Below are 21325 nucleotides of genomic sequence, written 5' to 3' on the forward strand. Positions count from 1 at the left end.
AGTCGACAGAAGTAGGCAAGTTTCCCATTCAAAAAAATTCCAAATAATTTATACAGACACTCCCTCCTCAAGGCAATGTGGTCTGAGCACACTTCCTTCCTTCCAAAGAGTACAGTATAGAAAGAGGCGGTGGGGGAGAGTAACTTTACTGTGAAGAAACCTGACATCTCAGCCAGGTGATCAACATCAACATCAACAGGGCAAAGTCAGGTTGATAACAGGCACTAGCTATAATGTGATGAAAACAGCACCTTCCTCAGTGGTCTTCCTTCCAAAACCCATCATGCCAGTCTAATCATGAGAAAAACTGCAGACAAATCCCAGATAAGGAACATTTTAAAATGCCTGTCCAGTAGGTCCACAGGGAGCCTAAGGAAGCATGATGACTACATATAATGTGGTATCCTGGATGGGAAGCTGGAACAGAAAACGGATATTAGGCAAAAGCTAAGGAAATCTGAATAAAGCACAGATCTTAGTTAATAATAATAACGTATCGACATTGGTTTATTAGTTGTGACAAATGTACCAAACTAAGATTGGATGTTATCAACAGGGGAGACTTGACGTGGATACCCAACATCAAGAACTCTCTGTACTAGGTTTGTAGCTTTTCTGTAAATCTAAAACGATTCTATACTGAAAGGTTTATTTAAAAAAAGAAAAGAAAAAGGGCAAAATACCCTCGAAAACCTCACAACTGCACCCATCTTGCAAGAATCCTCCTGGCTTGGTAGACAAGCCCAGTTAACAGGGATGACCCAGATCCAGTCCTATCTCTGCCACCGACCAACCATGTGACCTGAGCAAATCGTTTAATCTGTCTGCAACAACTTCAGTTCTTCTTCACTACAGCCATAACATCCAGACCGTCCCTCCCTGACAGGGATGACGTAAGGATGATATATGATAACATACTTCCGGAGCCAGTCACGCTACCAAGTCAGGGTACTCTTACTGCTATTATAAAGCACAGGGTCATCGCCTGGGGAGGGCTCATTCTAATCTGAAAATGCCTCATGTGCAGTAAAAGAGAGGAGTTGATGGTATGTGCCACACCTGGAATAGCACCTGCAGGCCAGATGAGTTTTTATTTGCAAGTTAAAAAGACAGAAGATATTGCCTGCTGCTGTCTATTAAATACAAACCATTCTAAAAGCTACCGTAGTTTAAAAAAAAAATTGGCAATCACCAACTGTATTTATGTAGAAGATACAAATACATGTGTTCTACCAGAATGTTTTTAAAACATAGAAAGTGAGCAGGATTTCACCATACGTAAATAACCCAAAATACTCAGAGTGTTTCCCGTGTACATGTTCCCATGCAAGGATGCCCAGCAGCTCTGGCTGGGCAATGAGCATCAGCAACCATGGGTCATAATTCGGCATTTCTACGACAGCCACAAAGACGCGTTTGAGAGTAGAAAACAGGCAACGTGCTGAGTATCTGGTGAGACAAATGTTGCCCATGAGACTATATATCCTGCTTCCCTTTTACTCTTATGGTTTTTAAAAGAATAATGGCATCTCTATGAATGGTTCAGAAATCACATTTCTTTAAAAAGTAAAACACCTTCTCAATAAAGATATGAAGCATGCTCTTAAAACTCACTCTGCAGGGTTCAACAAGCAGGCAAGTGCGAGGTGGTTCCATTACTGAGTACTCAGACAACTAGCTGTATTAACTAAAAACTTAAACTCAAGCTTCTCATTGAAAAAACAGGGTGGTCCTGAAGCTCTGTGGGGGCAATGTAGACGCTAGCCGAATTACCCCTCCCCTGGCCAGCCCCCTTTGCTCTAGATTTTGGAAAGAGTTCATACCAACACCCAGAATTAACAATGACCAATCATAAGTACCCAGTTATCCACCCCCCCTTTAAAAAGCATTTGGAGATTTTTTTTAATGCATTTTTAGTCTCACAATTCCAAACCAAGTAAGAAAGAAAATGAAACCTTTAGAGACCTCCAAAATGTTCTCTATGGATTTTCTAATGGTCATCTACATTCTACAACTCTAAACCCCAACAATGTATGTGTGTAATTTTATAAAATTACAAGCTACCATTGGTTAGGAATTTGGAGAGAGAAATTAAGCTTCTGTAGGGGTTTGTGGTAAAGGGGCCGGAATACCCACAAGGAGGACCAGAACCACAGCCTGTCAGGGCCCAGGTCCCTAATTGCAAGAGGGAAGAGTGAGAGCCTGCCTGACTACAGCACCGTCAGTTACTGGGCCAGAGCTTTTAGATTCCTCGACTCTAATCCTCCTAGTAAACCCGCAAAGTTGGTGCCCTCATCATATATATGAAGGCTCAGACTGAGAGAAATTAAATAACTTACAGAAGGTCACACAGCTAGTGTCTATAAGAACCAAAACAAACTTGTTTTCCCAACTCCAATGCTTCCTCTGCAACCTTTCCCAGGTCTGTCACCAAATTAGACAGAAGTCATCGTGCTATCTGTGCTGACATCTAAAAAGAGAAACTTTTAAGAAAGAAGAAGGATACAAAGGCACTATGACTGTAATTTTGTTTGTGAAATAGTTAAGGGTAGTAATTTGGTAGGTCTTTCCTAAAAATGTTTTTAAAAGAAAGTCTTTAGAAGAGCAAGCCTGCAAGTAAAGGCTCATCCTATAGCCCGCATTTGTGTTTCTTTACTAAGGTGGCCATCGTAGCATTCATCCTAAAGAGAGGACAGTGGTTACCATACAAACCAATATAAACTACCCTTAGATTCTGAAACAAAACCCAACTTATTAAATGGGTGATTAGCTTCAGTGTCCAATCTTCGCTCAATTCTTGTTTTAGAGGTTACTAGTGGCAGAATACATCTCCCTAAGGCATATTACCTACAACCCAACACTCGGACAGGTTTTTCCAGTTCCATTACTAAGACGACGCAAACAAAAACCTGTGTCACCACCATCCTCACAGTCCCCAGCCTTCCGTTTATAAAATCCACAATCTGAAGGGGACGGGGGGCATTGACAAAGGCCATTCAATGTGGCCCCTCTGTCTATTTCTAGCTCAAATGCCCCTCACCCTAATATGGTCAGATACCAGAAATGTATTCTGCCTTTTTGCCTCATAGGTCATGATTCTAATTACCAGGTTCTCTAACTAAATTTCGGTGAAACAGGAGAAGGTGAATAAATGCCAGAGAAAATATCAGAACTACAACGTTTCCCCAGCACCTTCTCTGATAACGGAAGTTAATGGTGATATGATTTCTGTTAAGATTTCAAACCGCCCCTCCCTCACCTCAATCCCAGGAATGAAGACATGGAATTTATAAAACGAGACAAGCCAATTATAAAATCTTCTTATGATCTGTAGTTTAAGTTCTCTAAAGACCTCTCCACTGGAGGCTCTAAATTAGTTTCCAATGTACTGTGTGCATTTTAAACTATAAAACTACCATCAAAAATATTCTATGGTTTTCCACTAATTCATCTGTCATACCAAATAGTCTAAGTTTGTAAGACGTAACATTAGTTTGGGGGTTGAGAGCTGACAGTAAAGGAGGAATGGTTTGATAGGACTAGAGTGATTTTTCTAATCACATCTAAATACACATTTTGAAATACATTGTGAGGCAGACCACTGTTAATTGGTCGGGTGTGCTTTCCTTAAGGCTAAGGTGATAAGGTAAATATAACCAACCAAGACTCCCATTGCTAGAGCTCAGGCCATTCTGTCATCACATTTGGTTACTAAAGGAGTCGATAAATTACTCTAACCCCAACCCCAAACCCTGTAAATAGTTCTGGTTATTTAAATCCACTACTAAGAAATCCAGAGACTGATGAATTAGAGCAAACCAAACATCTCTAGGAAGAAACTTTTGTCAGAGACAAATATGCCAGCTTTTTCCAACTTGGGCCCAAAGATGTAGAAAACCCCGCAAGCAACTGTAACACGATGTCTCTGAAGAGAGAGCAGAGATAAAAATGAGACGAAGAGTATTCTTATGTCAATCTTCTCTTTAACAAAAAGATTTACACTGAAGCAAGGCCTGCACTGGGGCAGTAAACACTTTAGGTGTAATTAGTAACAGAGCTGTCAAACCTGTCCTGTGTGACTGCAGCTGCCATCAGTGGCCTAATCCTTCGAGGAGGGATGTGCAGGTACGTGAAGGAGGCCGCCTGATGGAACTCACATTTCACAGCTGGGCTGACTGCGGCCGTGTGGGTCAGAGCCTGGAGATCCCTTTGCTTGGCTCTCCTTGAAGAAATCAGCATAAAAGATGACTGTCTTCATCAGAATCCGGTAATTCTTTTTCTTGCTATAATGAAGACAGTCTCCTAATGCAAGATACCTTTATCCCTAATGCTAAAGTGCACAGTCACTACAGTTATGCCAACTGGTTGTGAAGACAGATGGACCCCAAACAGATTAGATTAGATTAAGTGTCAGAGGGAAGCTGCCTGAAATGAATAAGTATTCCACCAATATTTACAAAGTGGCTAATTCACACATGCAATTTAATGTGGCCAGTGGAGGGAGGCAGGCTTCAATGTCAGCCAGGTCGGAGCTGGAGTCGTGGCCCTGGCATGTGTCCTGTGACCCTGGGCAATTGACTTAACCTCAGTTGCCCCTTTCATAAAACGGGGATAAAACACCCTCTCTGTCTAACTCTAGGATCTTTGGGAAGATTAAATGAAAGTACGCATGCAAATTACTCATCGAGTGCCAAGCACAAAAGAGGCTCTCAACTGTCAGATCCCACGTACGGAAGCAGTGACATCACAAATGTTCACTTACTGTTTTCCGTACATCATATACTTGAAGCCAGAAGGGGAGAGGGTGGGCTCCTTCCAGGAAGAGATTTCAAACTCTTAAAAGTATTTCAAAGGTGCTGTGCCACTCAAGAGTAGCTGGTAATTTCCCAACTGTTGCTACCCTATGTCCGCTCCAGCCCCTTCCAACCCATGTTTACCTTGTAAAGACTGCCCACTAACCCAGACACCAGCTGCATGTGCTTCCCCTGGAACACAGAGAGGGTTTTGTCTGGAAGCAACATGTGGTATCTATTTATCTTTCTCAGCAACAGGCAACAAGGAATCCACTGACTTTAAAAATAAAAAGGGAGTTGTGTAATTTAACTCTTAAAGGCCTCCACCTTTCCCTCTCTCTCGATCTTTTTGCTGTCTCAAAATGAATTATGGTTGTCAACTCCCAAGCCAGACCCACTGCTTCCCACCAAGCAGATTGCAGGCATTGCCCTGGTCCTCACGAGGGATTTCAGTGGGGACGATCTATCAGGCACTGCTTTTAAATCCAGGACTCATCTACCTTGCACACAGGACCAGCATTTCAAGTAGGTCTCCTTGCTTTGACTTGTTGGCACCGACAGTTCAAAATGAGGCTGCCAAAGGCCTGAATCCTAATATATGCAACTGCTGAACAGGAGATGATAAAGGTCACGTGAAAAGCCCAATGGAATCCGTGAGTCCTGGGGAGACCCAGGGGACCGTGTGCCACAGCAGAACAACACAGAGACACAGCTTCAGGAGAGGGCCTGGGAAGATGCCTCTGATTTATAACGACAGGCTCCTTCAAAGGCAGTTCTCTGGATGATGCCCTGATTTCTCTTACGCATCAGTTTTCCGTCCTGGCTGCCTCTTCGAATCACCTGGGGAGACTTTAAGTACTCACTCATAGAGACTGGTGTGGGTAAGGCCCGGGGAGGTACATCGTTAAAGCTCCCCAGATTATTCTAATGTGCAATTAGAGCTGAGAATCACTGGAATTTCCCCCTTACATTTCTACCGGCTGAGACTCTAAGATAATGATTCCCAGTCTTCCCAGGTCTGGTGCACAGCAGATGTTCTTTAAGTCCAAGTTTCCACCATTCAGAAGATAAGGATGAGAATCGGGCTCACAGATTTAAGCTGTGTTTATAGGTACAGAGTAAAATGGAGAGTTAGAGTAATTTATCAAATAACTGGGGTCCAGATATCTTTTTTCTTTAAAAAAAAAGGTAAGGGGAAGGGTCCTTGACCTTGCACTGCCTTGTAGATGGTCACCCATTCTGCTCTGTGCCACTTCTCTACCCAGCACGGATAGACATGGACAGAAAAGAGGGTAAGTGGACTTTCCAAAAGTAGGAACTGATGATATAGGCTGAAGAAGGAATGGGCTGGGACCATAATTGATCCCTGTAATTTTCAGAATCTTCCCCAAATTAGCATGAAACCTCACATAATCTCTTTTATAACAGACTGTCCTTCGAACAAAATGCCAAAAAGATAGACTGCATAAAAATAACCACTGAAAAAGCCATACCCCAATCCTGAGGTACTTATTAGCTTCCATTGTTAAGAATACTTAATTATTACTTAATGAACTTCCCTGAGAAGCAAAGTACACATGCAGATCGCCTCAGTAACAATCACACAGTTTCTCCTTCCTCGACTGTACAAAACACTACATCACCGCACTCACTGCAAAGACCCTGGGTGGGGTAGGGGGAGGGAATACTGCAAAGGGCCAGGTAGTGCCACCATCCGAGGGAGGAGTGTGCAGGGCTGGTCCTTCTTACTAGACATTAGACATTTAGCTGGCTTATCCTCTTCCTCTACACTTTATCTACTCCGGGACTAACTTGTTCGAAAGCAAGTATGCAAAGTATGATGGCATAAAACAGACTTGTGAGTTACTATTTCCGACTATATGGAATCCCAGCTTCCCTGTCTTCAGACAGAGAAGAAAACTTACACATTCACATACAGGATTGCATAATCAACCCTGATGTGTAAGACAAGGTCCAGGCTAGCTCCAGTCTCACTTTTGTCTAAAACACTAAAAGTTCAAACCATTAAGGGACTTATTTAAAAATACGACGTCCTAAAATAAATAGTGTCGGGAATTTGCCTGAAGGATTAAATTTCCAGCTGGAAACAAGATTTCTGTTACATTTGCTGACAACTATCCTCTACCCGCAGAGGTCTCCTTGGAAAACTCACATTTGTTTCACGTTTTCATGCAGTAAGCAGCAGGTTCTGGCCCCTCCTTTGGAGGAATAAAATAATAATAACCTGGTGATCAACAAAATGAACTCATTTCCTACCCAAGCCAAGATACGTGAAGCTTTCTTAGGGGAGGAAGGACTAGGCAGACAATTTTTTCTGTCCCCAATTGAAAAAGAAATCCTAGATGGGAAGAAAGTTCTCTTAAAGAGCTACCACACTATTACAGAGAGTTTTGTTGGGTTTTCCAGGGTGGGTTTTATTTTCATATTAACTTTTAAATTTTTTTCATTTAGCGATCTTTTCAAGCCCTTCCACAGCTGTTTCTGCTCTTGGAGGGCAAGAGGGAACATTCCATTCCTCCCAGCCAAACCTGCACTTCCGGCACACAGAGAACCCTGGCAGCCTTGCGCCCTCTGCCCACACCCACTCCCCGCAGCACCCTCCCCACCACCCGAACCCCCTGCTTCCAGACCTGTGTCCTCCTCCCCACCACCCGAGGAAGCAGCAACTAAGGGCATGTGCAATCAACAGAAAGACAGTCTCCAGAAAGCAGGTCAAAGCTGCAGCATTGGGCCACCCCTGCCCTCTTGCTCCAGGCTTGAACCCTGGTGTGACTGAATCCTTTCCCCTTCCCACAAGGAGCTCAGCAAACACACACCTTAAACTCCCCTTTAAGACCATGCAGGACTAGCCACACCAAATGGATGTGTCAAAGGGTTAAAACCATGAAGTTTCAGCACCTTCCTGAAACCGACTCTGCAAAGTAGAGCAAAGTGGAACAGAAATAGTTTTATTATTAACATACTTTTCACTTAGATTAAAAAAAAAATAAAGCTGCAAGTTTTTCCAGTTTGAAACTGTATTGTGGGTGGAAATGGAGAGAATAAAAGGGCACTGGGAATACACATCCAGAATTCAGGAATACATTAGAGTCTAATCACTTTCATGGCATTATATAAGTGATCGTCAGGGCAGGAAGTTCAGTAAAAAGTTAATACTGTGGAAAATGGAGAGGGCTGTGAAACCCATCTAGTAACAAGCAGCCTTAACTTTACAGTGAAAGAAACGGAAGGCCAAAAAGATACAAGGCATACCTAAATTCAATCAGCTAGGAGGTGACAGCCAAGCTGAGACAACTCAGATCTCCTGGCCTTGACATGTTATAGTAATACCATCCAGAAACACCATTAGTCCCAGTGTCTGGATTACCATGACAACTGAAGTGGTGAAGTGCAGGGAGCACGGAGGATGGTAAGATCTACCATCCACTCACCCACCCATCCACCCATCCATCCACCCATCCACCCATCCACCCATCCACCCATCCATCCACCCATCCATCCACCCATCTACCCATCCACCCATCCATCCAACTTCAGTCTGCCTTGCTTTACAACTTGAGGAATAGAAGTCTGTCTCCTCTAACACATACTGAACTCTTTACAACCAGACGCCATGTCTTATTATAGCTTTATCACCTAGCATGGGGCTGGCACAGAGTAGGTGCTCAAAAATATTTCTCTAATCAATGAATTAATGGGAAGGGGGCAGCAGCCACAAAACAGGCCTGAATTATACTTTAAAATGAAATGTTATAAAACATGACACCAGTGAATGATCCTCAACATGAAAAGATGGAAGCAAGCTTCCACTGTAAAATGTGAAAGAGCATCTAGGTTGTTCTAAAGTTGACAAGTCTCAGCCTTAGGTATTAACTTCAATTATACAACTGAATTTCCAAAACCAAGATGATGCAGTCCAGTAAGTAGGCTTAAGGTTCTCTGTAATGATATTATACAGATGGGCAGAAGGATGGTAAGTGGGCTACTCGGGGGAGCAAGGGCTCGACAGAATGGTCTCAGGTCTGTCCCGGGTGTAGAGATGACTCTCCACCTGTCTCAGGATGTTACGGAGGCCCCATTACTTGGTAATGCGGTGGGCCCAGAGCGCTCAGAGGCATCCTTGAAACCACAGATAACACATCTGGTTCTAAGTCTCCTCCAAGCAGGCACAGGGGCAACAAGAGAAATCCAAAACAGAGTCTACTTCACCTGCAATCTGAAGGAACTTACTGTGTTTGGTGCCAACCAGAGCCAAAACTCTGTGCCTGACAAATCTAATCTCATTTTACTTTCATGGCACGCCTGTCAGGAGGAAACTGAGGGGCAAAACAGTAACTGTCTATAGGCGCTCGTGCCGGAAATCCAGCCCAAGGCTAACTCCTACGGCAAAGCTCTCACCACTGCACTGTGTGTCCCTCTAAAGTCACTGAAGTGCCCAAGGAGAGAGGCACCATTCACAAGTGACCAAGGAACATGAAGCTTTCAAGACTACCCAAACCAGCCACTGAATTAAGTGTTCCCAGCTCTAAGTTTCTGTACGTGGTCCCTAGGACTGTGAAAGGCGGGTAGGGGGGAAGGTGGAAAAAGCACTAGCTGTGAAACAAGCCTTGTTGGAACTGGATCATTTTTAGAAATGAGCCTTTTCTTCTCAGACACTCCCCAAAAGGGACACTATGGACATGTCCTACCTTGACCTGGGATCACTATTTTAGGGAACGACCGAACAAGATCACTGCCCGAAACTTTTGAGTGTCCAGGCCTTCCTCAGAGGCACATCTGGTGGCCTCTGTGCTCAGGGACCATCACCCCATAACTGAGTCAAGCCAGTTTACCTGGTTGTCCCTGGCAGGCCTATTCAAGCCCCCAGTAGCTGGTACCCTGCTACAGGCCCTGAAGCCAGAGACATCAGGCAAACGTCTGCTTTGCCCTGGACCTTGCTATTTCAAGGCTTAATGTGAAACAGGGACTCGGCTCTATACTATTTAAAACATGTAATTAGTTTATTATTGAGCCAGAAAAGATTCGCTTGCTTTCAAACTATGTGAATTTAAAAATACGATGCCTTTTGCCTGCCAACTGACAGCACAATCAGGTTACTTCTGTTTAGCCTCAATCAAAAACTCTGGTAGAAAACTGCTCTAAGGCTTCATGTGCACGCTATTTTATTATTTGTCTTCTGGCATCAAATCCTGCAGAAACAGAAATCATTGAAAATGCAAGCACATTAAAAGGGTGGATGTGGAAGTGCTGAGTGGGTGAGTTAAACAGCTTGAGAGTTTGACATCTGAAATCCAGGAAAACTGCCTTTCTGTTCTTAGTTTACAATCCCTCCCTTCACATGGAATTCACTGGCTTTAGCGTCACACATACAAACACTGACTGTTTCCAGCTCTTCAGATGTTATGGTTCAGAAAAAATGGTTCTTTTTTGTCTTGTTATTTCAAGAGCAACGAATCTCTTTTTGGTAGCTCTGAAATATATGCCAGTGTGTGGGCACAGTCACACAGTTACACATGGGCCCACACCCTGGAAAGACTGGTAGGGGTGGAGGCATATTTTTCAGCTAGGGCAGGAAAAAGTAGGGGCTAGTATTTACAAAACAGACACGTGTATATGCATCTGGAAGCAGGCTGCCTTCCAAGTGTCAGTGTTCATTATTCTAATAGTCATCAAAAATCAAGGTGTTACTGGTGAAATAAGCAGAAAAAGAAAATAAATGCCACATAACAGAGTATTTCATGTTGGCTACTGCAAACACACCACTGACGGACTTTTTCTTTATGGGAATAAAGAGTACAACAGTCAATTCTGCAAAATGACTCCGGCCTACAGTACCCTCTTTCCGCTCCACACCCCAGGGAAATTCAGTTAACAAGGAGTCTAAGGAACTGCTCCCTCTACCTGAAAACCTCACCTGCATGTGCAGCATTTCACGGTACTGGTTTTGCAAGATTTCTTCTTGTTTAAAACCACATGATGCAAAAGTGACTGATGACCAATATAATGATGTTGCTAAATGCTGAGTGAATCAACCATTTATTCCAGGACACTCCTGGGTGCCAATTACATGCACAGATGAGCACTAGCCAGCTTGAAATTCCACATGAAATGATCAAAGAAAGGAGAGGACATTTCCACTCACCAAAGAGCCAGGAATTCATTCCAGTTTTCTGAAGTAAACATTGATTGAGCCATTCGTATCTTAATTTATCATCTAGGATGCATTTTAATTTATAATCTAGGATGTTCTCAAATGTGCAGGTTAATATTAGCACTGTTCCCCAAATGATGATGAAGTGGGTGCAATATGCATGGGATAAATCTCAGTGTTTCTAAAAACCATGACAAGAATGCAGTACTTTAATACCACTATGTACCAGGCTATAATCTTCTTCACGTACACTGCTAGGTAAGCTTGAAAGCACTTAAGAAACTGGAAGCACCAGCATCAGTGGTGATATTAATCTATCACCCAAAGGGCAGGAGGGATAATATTCATTGGCAAGGACAGTCACACAGGAGACTAAGAGTCTGTAAGACATGAGACTCTAAGTGTGTGGTGGAGAGTCGGGGGGTGAGCCCACGCCTCACCCAGCAGGTGTCAGAGTGCTCCAGGGCTCCTGGTTCCCCTACACTCACTGTCAGTGACTCCAAAGCCACTTCTGAGGATGCAGGACCCCTGGGCTCTACAACTGCCTCCCTGGTGGAGTCTGACTTGGCAGGTTTAGCCCTCAGATTCTCTCCCCCAACTTCCTGGGGCTCATCATCTGGACTTCCTGAAGTTTCTAACTCTTCCCCCTTAGGTTGTTCATTTGCTAATAAGAAATGTGTGTGAGCTCATAGCACAACCAGGTGCTAGGTCTTTCCCTAAGACTTGACAAAATCGCCGTACGTACGGGGCCCACTGAAACTAATCCCCTCACATCAAGACGAGGGAGGAAAAACACCCAAGGACAGATGTTGCTGAGCCATTTTTAGGTGCAAAGGTAGCTTCAAGTAACGCACTTCAGACTCTCTGCGGCATTACGTGGAATAATATCACCCAATATACCTGTTTCTCCAGGAACAAGTTCATTGGGTTCTTTCAAACAGCCATGACCTCAGCAGTCTTCCCAAGTGAAAGAGATAGCCAAGCCCTGACGTTAATTTGTGGATAGAACAGGAAATCACATTAAGCTTCTTATAAGGTTAACAAATTCAAGTTGGGAGACAATTCTACACCGGTCTCTGATGTATCTGCACATCTTGCAAGCAAAATACTAATAGCCTTTAGTGCTGGGTTATCTTTCAAGGATGTCTGCATTTGCATAGTAAACAGCCTTGAAAGACAGCGACAGCATCACCCTCCAGAGCAAAGGGGAGATATGCTGACTGCTCATTACAAGAGACTTAGGATCCCCAAACTCAGGGTTCCTCTCCCATTAACAGAACCCACTGCACGTGCAGGCATCAACCTAGGCTCCTCTGTGTCACTCATTCCCATGGGACACTCGGGAGCAAGGACGGACCTGATGGAAAATATGCTGCTCATGCTGCTTGCTGGGTCACCAGTGAGTAATAAATTCCTTTGCCGCCGACCCAAGAATCTCATGGCTAGTAGGGTCAAATCTCAGATCCTTCCAGCTCTTGACAGTCTACTGCTTTAGTTTATGAACTGCTGACACTTCCTTAACTGCACCAGATAAAACTGGGCGATTCATCTCTAGCTAACCTTCTTCTCTACCCCTACATGAATAAGAAAGAACACAAGGCAATGGGATGGAGGAAAATGAGGTCACAAGTACGAGGCAGAGGCACATGGCTCCAGCATTTTGAATGTTCTGACCTGGCTCTGCTGAGGACCCACAGCCTTTATGAAAGCAAACCACTAATAAAGGGAGAGGGGCAGGGGGAACGGAGAAGCTCCTGATACAGTCACGCTGCAGTGTTTTGTCTGCATCCGTCACCATCTTTTTCAGTGGTTGCTCAACGCTGCGGTTTGCTTGTAAGAGCAGAGCGGAGCGAGCCGCAGGTCTGGGTTTGTCGCTTCTGCCTTCCTCCTCTACCAAACACAAGAGCAAACCACATTTATGTCCTCCAGGGAACATGTGCTGAGTTTCTGCAGGGGCCCGATCTCCATCAGGGAGCCCTGGGCCATTCTCAGAGGGAAGAATTTCTCCCTCGTCCCCCTGACTTGCCTAGGGGCTGCCCCAAATCTAATCCTGATGGAAATGCTTTCAAGGTCTTTCTCCTTGCCCCAGTGACTGTTGTTGCCACCTGTCACGTAGGCAGAAGCCCAGGGTTCCCTCCTCCTTCCATGCTAGCTCTCCCACATGCATTTTCTTCATTCTTCAGACAGTATTTAGCAGCTTCAGACCTGTGGAAAGGAAGACGGACTAGGCAGTTCCCATGAACCCAGAGCAAGCACACGCACACACGTTTATATACTCCAAGTTTTCAAAAGAGAGTTAGTTTTCTAGCTTATTAACTACGAACCAGGAGCCTCTACAATGAAATATAAAAACCTTACAGGATTTCATGCTCTACAGTTTTCAACTACTGATTTAAGCCAGACGTGTTCTGGGACATACGAAATTGGTATTTTCTTTTCCCTTCCCTTTCCTCTTGGATAACCTACTTCCACTCTTGGCAAAAGGAGGCATATATTTACTATAGTGTCCACATGCACCTACACGTCCAGTGCCGGGTGGATTGTTGCCACCCGGCCAAATAATGTGCCCTTTGAGAAATACTTATCAGTTAGAGTGCTATAAAGTGGGCCGGCAGTTCTACTCTGCTCACACTGTGTAGTAGTTTGGCTACCAAACACAACAAGCTTTCTTTGGTTCTCTTTACATCAATCAGAAAATTATGTTAATTTGCTCTGACGCTATCTGTGGACCTATGTGGAAAGAATGCAACATCCAGGAGTAAATTAGAGTCAACTCACTCCATTTGGGCAGCAGGTTCCCACACAGACACTCCAGATACTAACATTATACCGGGCCCCCAACCTGGGCTCCGGCAAGGGCTACACAAATAAGGAACTATTAGCAACAACTTGCAAGTAATCAATTTTTAGTGCTTTTCAGTCTAGAGTAGCTGCCCAAAGAATACGGCAAAAACCACCATTTTAAAAACACCAATTTAAGCTACAGTAAGGTATTCTTACCATAGGAAATAGGTTTTATTTTGTCTCTCTGCATCCATATAGGAGGTCTAAAAATATAAAAAAAATAACGGTTTAAGGTTTAGATACCACTTGGACATTTAAAAAGTTCTATAGCTTTTCCGTCCTTCCTCCTGACAGCTCTCTCTTATGTGGCACTATGTTTGGTGATAATTATTGAAATATTTCTTGGGGGGAAAAGGTGCATAAAAATATGAAGAAGTTACATAAGCTTTTAATAGAAGAAAAACTGGGAAGCGTTAAATAGCAAAAGAAAGCACAACTACGTCCCTTTTTCTATCCTGACACATGGAAGACTGTCAATACATCTTCTTGAAAGGAAAAATGAACTCCCCCTTTATTTTCTCTTCTGAAGTAAACCATGCTGAGTGAGGTTAGCATCTGTAACACAATCCAGGAAGCCCAGCATTACAGAGGTAGAGACTCTTTTCCCAGGTTCTCCATCTCCAAGGAAGTCTACCCTTAGCATTGAAAATCACAGTAAATAAAGTATCAGATTTAAATAAAGTTAAGACATCTGCCGTAAACTTCAGAAGCACTTAGAAATTCAAAACGTGGATATTACTCATTTTATTAGAAATCATACTCATGCTTCAAGTGAACTACACAATTCAAATATAGTAGGAGAGAACATTTTGCTTTTAGTTAAGATTCATGGAATGTTTTTTTTTTTTTTGTAACTGGGAAAATAAACCTTTGGACTGATTGGCAAAAGTATTAAGTGGGTACAAACTTAAAAAATCAGTATCTATTGATATTAAAAATGTAAATAACCTTTGACTTAGTAGAACAGACCACTCCGTTCTCCTCTTCTTCCTTACCACAGAACACTGATTTTTAGCTAAGCACACGGCTGCCCAGAACAAAAAGAGACAAAATACTCCAGCCTTCCTTGAAGTTGGATGTGGTCGTGTGACTTAGTTCTGGGTGACGATATGGAAGTGGGAGTTCCGTGGAACTTCCAGCAAGATTAAAAGCAGCTGACTCAGATGAGAGACCTTTTTGTTCTGCCTTTCTTCTTCCTGTTGGCCTACATCTAGATGGACCGACCATAGGGGGAACCTTGAGGATGAAAACCACCTGCTAAGGTGGGACAGGATATAAGAGGAGACTGATCGTCAGTCAGTTCTTAGAGTGACCATATCACCCCTAGACTTCTTTTACATGAAAATAGTTCACTATTAATTTTGGGTTTCCTGTTATACATAGGCAAACCTAATCCTAACTGATAGACCCAGAAACTCTATTTTTAAGAATTAATCTTACTGATACACCCTTCTACACACACACTCTCTCTCTCCCTCAACTTTTGCATATATTAGATTGATAACAAAAAATAGTTGATTACAAAATTACAATTATTAATAATGGTAATGAGAGGTTTCTAATCACATCAGGTAAACAATGCAACAGAAATACCTAGCAAGAAAGGCCATTCTGTGCCTGTCTCCCATCCACCTTGATGTACGTGTCATCAGGCACTTTGAAAGTGCTTTTCAATGAATGGTTGTGTACATGCTGGACACTGTCATCCTTCAGTGGTACAAGGCTGGCAGAGGAAACAGTAAACCTCACGGCCTCTTCTGAAGTTTTAGAAGTTCTGATACGGAGGCCACTAAGGAGAGGAAGTCAGCACATTCGCAAGTGAGGAGGCTGTATTATGGTGAGGCTCTTAACACTGCTTGTTTTGGGTACACCTGTATTTCAAGAGAAAGAGCACTTTTGCAGTTTCAAGACATAAAAATGAATTGTGGGAATTATGGCTCAGAGAGACATATGGTCTTAGCTTCTAGGAATTACTTTCACAGTGATATATAAAGCTATTTCTACCAAACGTGGGAATTATGCAGGGCCACACCTTAGCAAGGATTGTTACAAACCTATCAGAAATAACATCAACAGCCAGTAAGCAAAGAATATCTACAACACGCCAAAATGTCCTAACTTGGACAAAGGCTTGCTCTCCTGACTTTGGAGCAACGTGAAATGAGTGGAAAGTAAGGCAGACATAGTGATATACCAATCTCCACTTAAGCCCAGAGCATTAAATCCAAAAAGTAAAAATGCTATCTAATAAAAAACCAGCAGTCTCACATCTGGACAGTGTGGGATAGCATCCAGTACCAGTATTAAAAAACAACAACAACAACTCTCTATTCCCACTGAACCAAATTGTGGTCAGTTATCCCTAAAATGAATTTTCAAAAATCAGGGAATGAGTAAATGAAGAAATCTGTCACAAAGCTATTCCAATATTCTGAATAATGAATGCTACACAAGAATAGAAACTTTACTGCATTAAGATACCACATGACTGTCTCAATTTTTCATGTCTAAAGGCTGGATATTAAAAATTGCATCTATGAAGGCCTAATAGACAGGACAGCATTACAAATGTTTAATTATGCTGCCTAATTTCACCAATATGTGAGAAAAAACATGCTGGGGAAAGAGTCTTGAATATTCCCAGTTAGGTATGCACTACGGTTGGTAGTCTTTGACTGTTGGTGAAAACGGAGCCATCCCCAGGAGAAGAAAAGATGGGTGATTTACTCAGAGGAAAGGAGCTTGCTTAGTAACCGACATCTTACATACATCTTACTGATAAATACTACACAGCTACTCTCCAAGCCTGTGTGGGATGCAAAGGGTTATTTCAGAGTTTAAACTGTCCCGTTCAACATCTTTTAACCTCTTCGTGATATGCTATTGAGTTCACTCCTGGCACTTCATAAACAAACTCATGAAGTCTTGGCTCTGGAAGGGCGGTTTGTGGCATCAATATCCTACTAGAGGGCAATGCCATTGGGCCAGGACCACCAACTTCTCTGGTGTCTCCCTTGAAACTCCTAGCACAGGGCTGGGCACTCTTTGTCATTAAACTGCAACCACCGTGATTTTAAAAGGGAAGAAAACCCCTCCTAATCACAGTAAGTGTTTAATGGACTAACAGCTGTTTTGGAAAGTGATCTTAGTTTACTAACATTTTGTCCTTAGGTATGAATGTCCTACACCGTCCCAATTTCCTTTGGCTTAGGGATTTGCGCAAACCCCCCAGGACGTCCCATCCTGATGGCTTCCCCAGCACTAGCCACTGGTGCTGATGTTAGTCTTCTGATGGTTAACTTTGAGGATGCTAGCACTTGAAGATGACCGTGGCTAGAGGTAAAAGGGAAATGGCACAATCCCATAAGACTCCCCCTGACACAGAGGGTGGATCTAGGATGGCAGGGAGTGGAAGGAATAACAACAAAGGGGCAGCCTCTCCCACCAGCCTCATCTGAATTGTCAGGGCTGGAGCAGTGGAGGAAGAAATAGAGGGGCCTCACATAACACACAGTCATTCAAACAGGTATTTACCGAGGTCCTTCCATGTACCAGGTGAACAAGACAGTCCCTGGTCTCATTCACGGATTTTACAATTTTGTGGGGTGAGGGGGAGACAAGGGATAGACAGTAATTAAAACAAATACATACATAATTACAAACTGTGAAAAGTGCTCTGAAGGAAAGCAACAGGGTACCATGAGAGAAAATAATGGGGTGGGTTGGATGAACCTAAGATTTAGACTGAAAACTCAAGAAAGACCTATGAACTGGAGGATGAGCAACCAAGCAGTGCAAGTCATCCGGGTGGACGCATTTACCTAGAGAGAAAAAGGAAGAAAGAATCTGAGATGTTCTCCTTGAAGTCATGCAACATGAGGTCAGGTAGAGAATGAGGACCCAAATGAACAGGAGCCACCAGACAGGAGGGAGTGTGGTGGTCATGACTGTGAGAATCTTCCAGAAGGAGACAGCAGGCACCGCTGAAAGGTGCAGAAAGAGGAGGAGGTGAAGACTGTCCATGAGCGTTGGCAAGAAAGAGGTATCCCTGGTGGCCTTGGTAACAGCTGTACTGGGAGTGCTTGGGGAAGAAGCTAGGGAAGATGCCAGCAAGGGATAATAGATAATAAATCACAATCACAAGTCATAATCATAATTAAAGAGGTAACATTTACTGAGCGCTCATTATGTACTAAGCACTGTTCTAACAATGGCAGCCATATTATCCCCCATCTTGCACATGAGAAGACTGAAGCCTGAGGAAATCTGCTCAAGACTGCATGCTGTGCATGGAGGGTCCAAGATCAGATCTCAAGGCGTCTGGCTCGAGTCCAAACACTATGCATCAAAGGGGTGAAAGGGAACAAGACCCAGAGCCTGTGGGAAGAGGCTGGCAATGTCCTGGCCCTTGAGTCTAATGCAGGCCTTTCCCAGCAGAGGACATGGCTGGGCAGGCTCTACTGGGTACAGTGGCCACAGGACCATCCTTCTAACCTTGGGAAAATAATGACTATCTGAGGAAGGGTATATCCCAGAGTAAGCACTTTGCAATTTCCCACTTGCTTTTCCACTATTCATCCGTGAGACCCCTGGCAAGTATTTCCACTTAGAGACGCCCTGAGGGGCAAACAGAGCTGGAGTCCATGCTGATGTCAGGCCTTACTGCCCCTGCTCCACACCATAACTCAGCACCTACCTCAGCTCTGGACCACACGCTTTCCAGTAACAGGCCCCACCGCCACAGGCTGGGCAGGGGCAAAGCAAAGCAGAGCACACTGGATGTATCCTCTCCCCTACAGTTTAGCCAGAAAGGAAAGTTGAGCAACGAGGAGAAACTGCTAGACTGCTGTCGAGCGGCCCTTTCAATCCATAACCAGGAAAATAAACATACGGACGTAAGCAAAATAGAGCAGCCGTGGATTTCTTCTGAGGTCTGCTCATCTTGTTTTCAGGACCTGGCATTCCCACCGCCTTTACCTCCACCTAGCACCGTTTTTAGGTACCTGGGAGGGTGCATGCTAGTTCTGAGGCGACCTAAATGGTCAAAAACAGTAATTTAAGTAAGTTAGGGTCCTTGGGTGGCCTCCCCAAGCCTTCCTGTCCCCTGGCCCCTTCCTGGTCCCTTCTGCCCTAGACAGTTTAATGTAGACTAAGTCTGAAAACATCAAGCTGGCCCTGGATAAAGAAGGTACCTGTTGTTTCCACAGTAAAATGACAAGAAAGAAATAAAAACGAAGTCATCCTCTGTGGAATAGCACTACGCAAGAACCGAGGTGAAATAAAATTCCTCCTACAGTAAAGTTTTCATAGAGATTACCAAAGGGTAGGGGGAAACTAGAGTCTAGAAGCCTGTTTAACATTGTATGAGTTCGTCTCTAGATCAGGACGTGAAGAACATGTAGAAATTCTTTAGTTAGGAAGTTTAAATGCACTTATTGGATCATGTGAAACATGCATTATGTTCTGGAGTCTTACAAATGAGCTCCACCTGTATGCAAAGGACTAAAAACAGCCTGCAACAATAACGAAGACTGAAGCTGCATTAGCTGGGGATGAATGAGCCGTGGGACCAGTAACTGGACGTCCTGCTACTCAGACAGGGATCAGATCATCCTACCTGTGACTCTTGCAGCAACTGTCTAAAACAAGGCAAGTTAAGAGTTAAAATTCTAGTCTCAGCGAAAGGACTAACGTAACTTAGACTGCAACTCCTGCCATATGCAAATTATTCTCACTTTCCAAGATCTTGGTTATTTGCTAGCCTTGAACTGGGTAGAAGCTGTTGAGCCGTTTTGTTTTCAACTTTTCTCTGATTACCAAAGTCATATGTGCTTATTCTAAAAAACTAAGAAGATGAGGAAAGTGTGAAGCAGAGAAAAAATCTCATGATCGGCCCTCCAGACACCACCTTTGTAGATTTTGCTATTATTTTCTATATTTGTTTACATGAATGTGACCATCCTGCACGCTATCCTGACGTTTTCCCCAAACTGATGTTATATTTATAATAAGCAGGGCCTCTTGTCAATAAGCCCTCTTAAATGTATTTCTTAAAATTTCAATGACCTGTATCATTCATTATTGAGTTTCGGTACTGCTCTCAAGGTCTGAATCAAGGCTTTTTATTTCAAGTTTCATATACTCTTGCATTCTTCTCCCCAAATTCCATGCAGAATGCAGAACATAAGCATGCAGGATGCTCTTCCAGTTGGCCCGCTTGTATAGACAGGTCTTTTTTTTTTTGGCTGCATTGGGTCTTCGTTGCTGCACGCAGGCTTTCTCTAGTTGGGGCGAGCGGGGGCTACTCTTCGTTGCGGTGCGTGGGCTTCTCATTGCGGTGGCTTCTCTTGTTGCGGAGCACGGGCTCTAGGCCCGCAGGCTCAGTGGTTGTGGCTCCCGGGCTCTAGAGTACAGGCTCAGTAGTTGTGGTGTGTGGGCTTAGTTGCTCCGTGGCATGTGGGATCTTCCTGGACCAGGGATCAAACCCGTGTCCGCTGCATTGGCAGGCGGATTCTTATCCACTGCATCACCAGGGAAGCCCTAGACAGGTCTTAATACAAGGAATGGCATCTGTATTCAAGGTATAATGAAAAGTTTACCCTTTACAAGCAAAGCACATGAGGGATTTTGGTTGTAGGGTACTACTTGTTCTGTCTTTTGGGGGACTGCTCGAGACCCACCGCACACAGCACACCTGAGCATCTCCTCCACCCCACATCCTCGTGTTTCCATGGCTGCTTCTGCACTCCCCAGTCCTCAGGTCCCATCCTGCTGCTATGGGGGCAACCAAGCCACTATACGGAGGAAAAGACCCAAAAATGGATTAGGGGGAATGACACCTTACGTCTGTATCAAGTAGTCATCACAACTCTGTCTACTTGGTAAGTTAAATGTTATTCCTATCCTATTAAATACAGGAGAAAAATGGCACAAAGAAGTTAAGATGGAATTTTAGAATGGGAAGGGACTTCAGAGATCAGCTAACCCAGTTGTGTCCAAACTGCTTAGTGGATTCGTGGAGGTTCTGGTTCTTTAGGGCCTTAGGTGGGAGAAGCAGACCAACCCACCAACACTCAATGTGGCGAATTTACCAAAATTGATTACTTTCTAAAGCATTTTCAGAAATGTTTTAACAGCATTAGTAAGACTGCTTGTTTTTTGCTATTGATGAAATATTTCAAAATAAATCAATGGCTTAAATTCAAGGGCATCATAAGGAAACCAACATGAGCTAAAACAATCCTATCACACTGAAATACTGAGTTTTGTTTCTAATCAGTAACAACTGGGAGCTCAATACCTAGAGCAGTGCTCAGCACATAGTAGGGCCTAATAGATATTTGTTGGATGAACTTTTATGAATGAATGGGATCCATCAACTCTGTAGAAAAACCAAACACATAAGAGTAAAATCATTCAAGGCAGTAAGTAGGAAGGAAGTCTGGAAGGCATTCATGAGCTGTATGATTAATAACTAATTTCATATCTACTAATTGTACATATGAAATTGTGAAGG

General features: G+C 43.5%; 1 protein-coding gene across 1 annotated transcript in view; it reads right to left on the bottom strand.

Moving 5' to 3' along the window:
- Positions 1-21325, bottom strand: part of FOXO3 (forkhead box O3) — a 118277-nt gene that overhangs the window by 21319 nt on the left and 75633 nt on the right. The window lies entirely within an intron of this gene.

Source organism: Aethalodelphis obliquidens, unplaced genomic scaffold (assembly GCF_003676395.1).
Source record: "Aethalodelphis obliquidens isolate GAN/ISIS:26980383/991018 unplaced genomic scaffold, ASM367639v1 scaffold3, whole genome shotgun sequence".
NCBI lineage: Eukaryota > Metazoa > Chordata > Mammalia > Artiodactyla > Delphinidae > Aethalodelphis > Aethalodelphis obliquidens.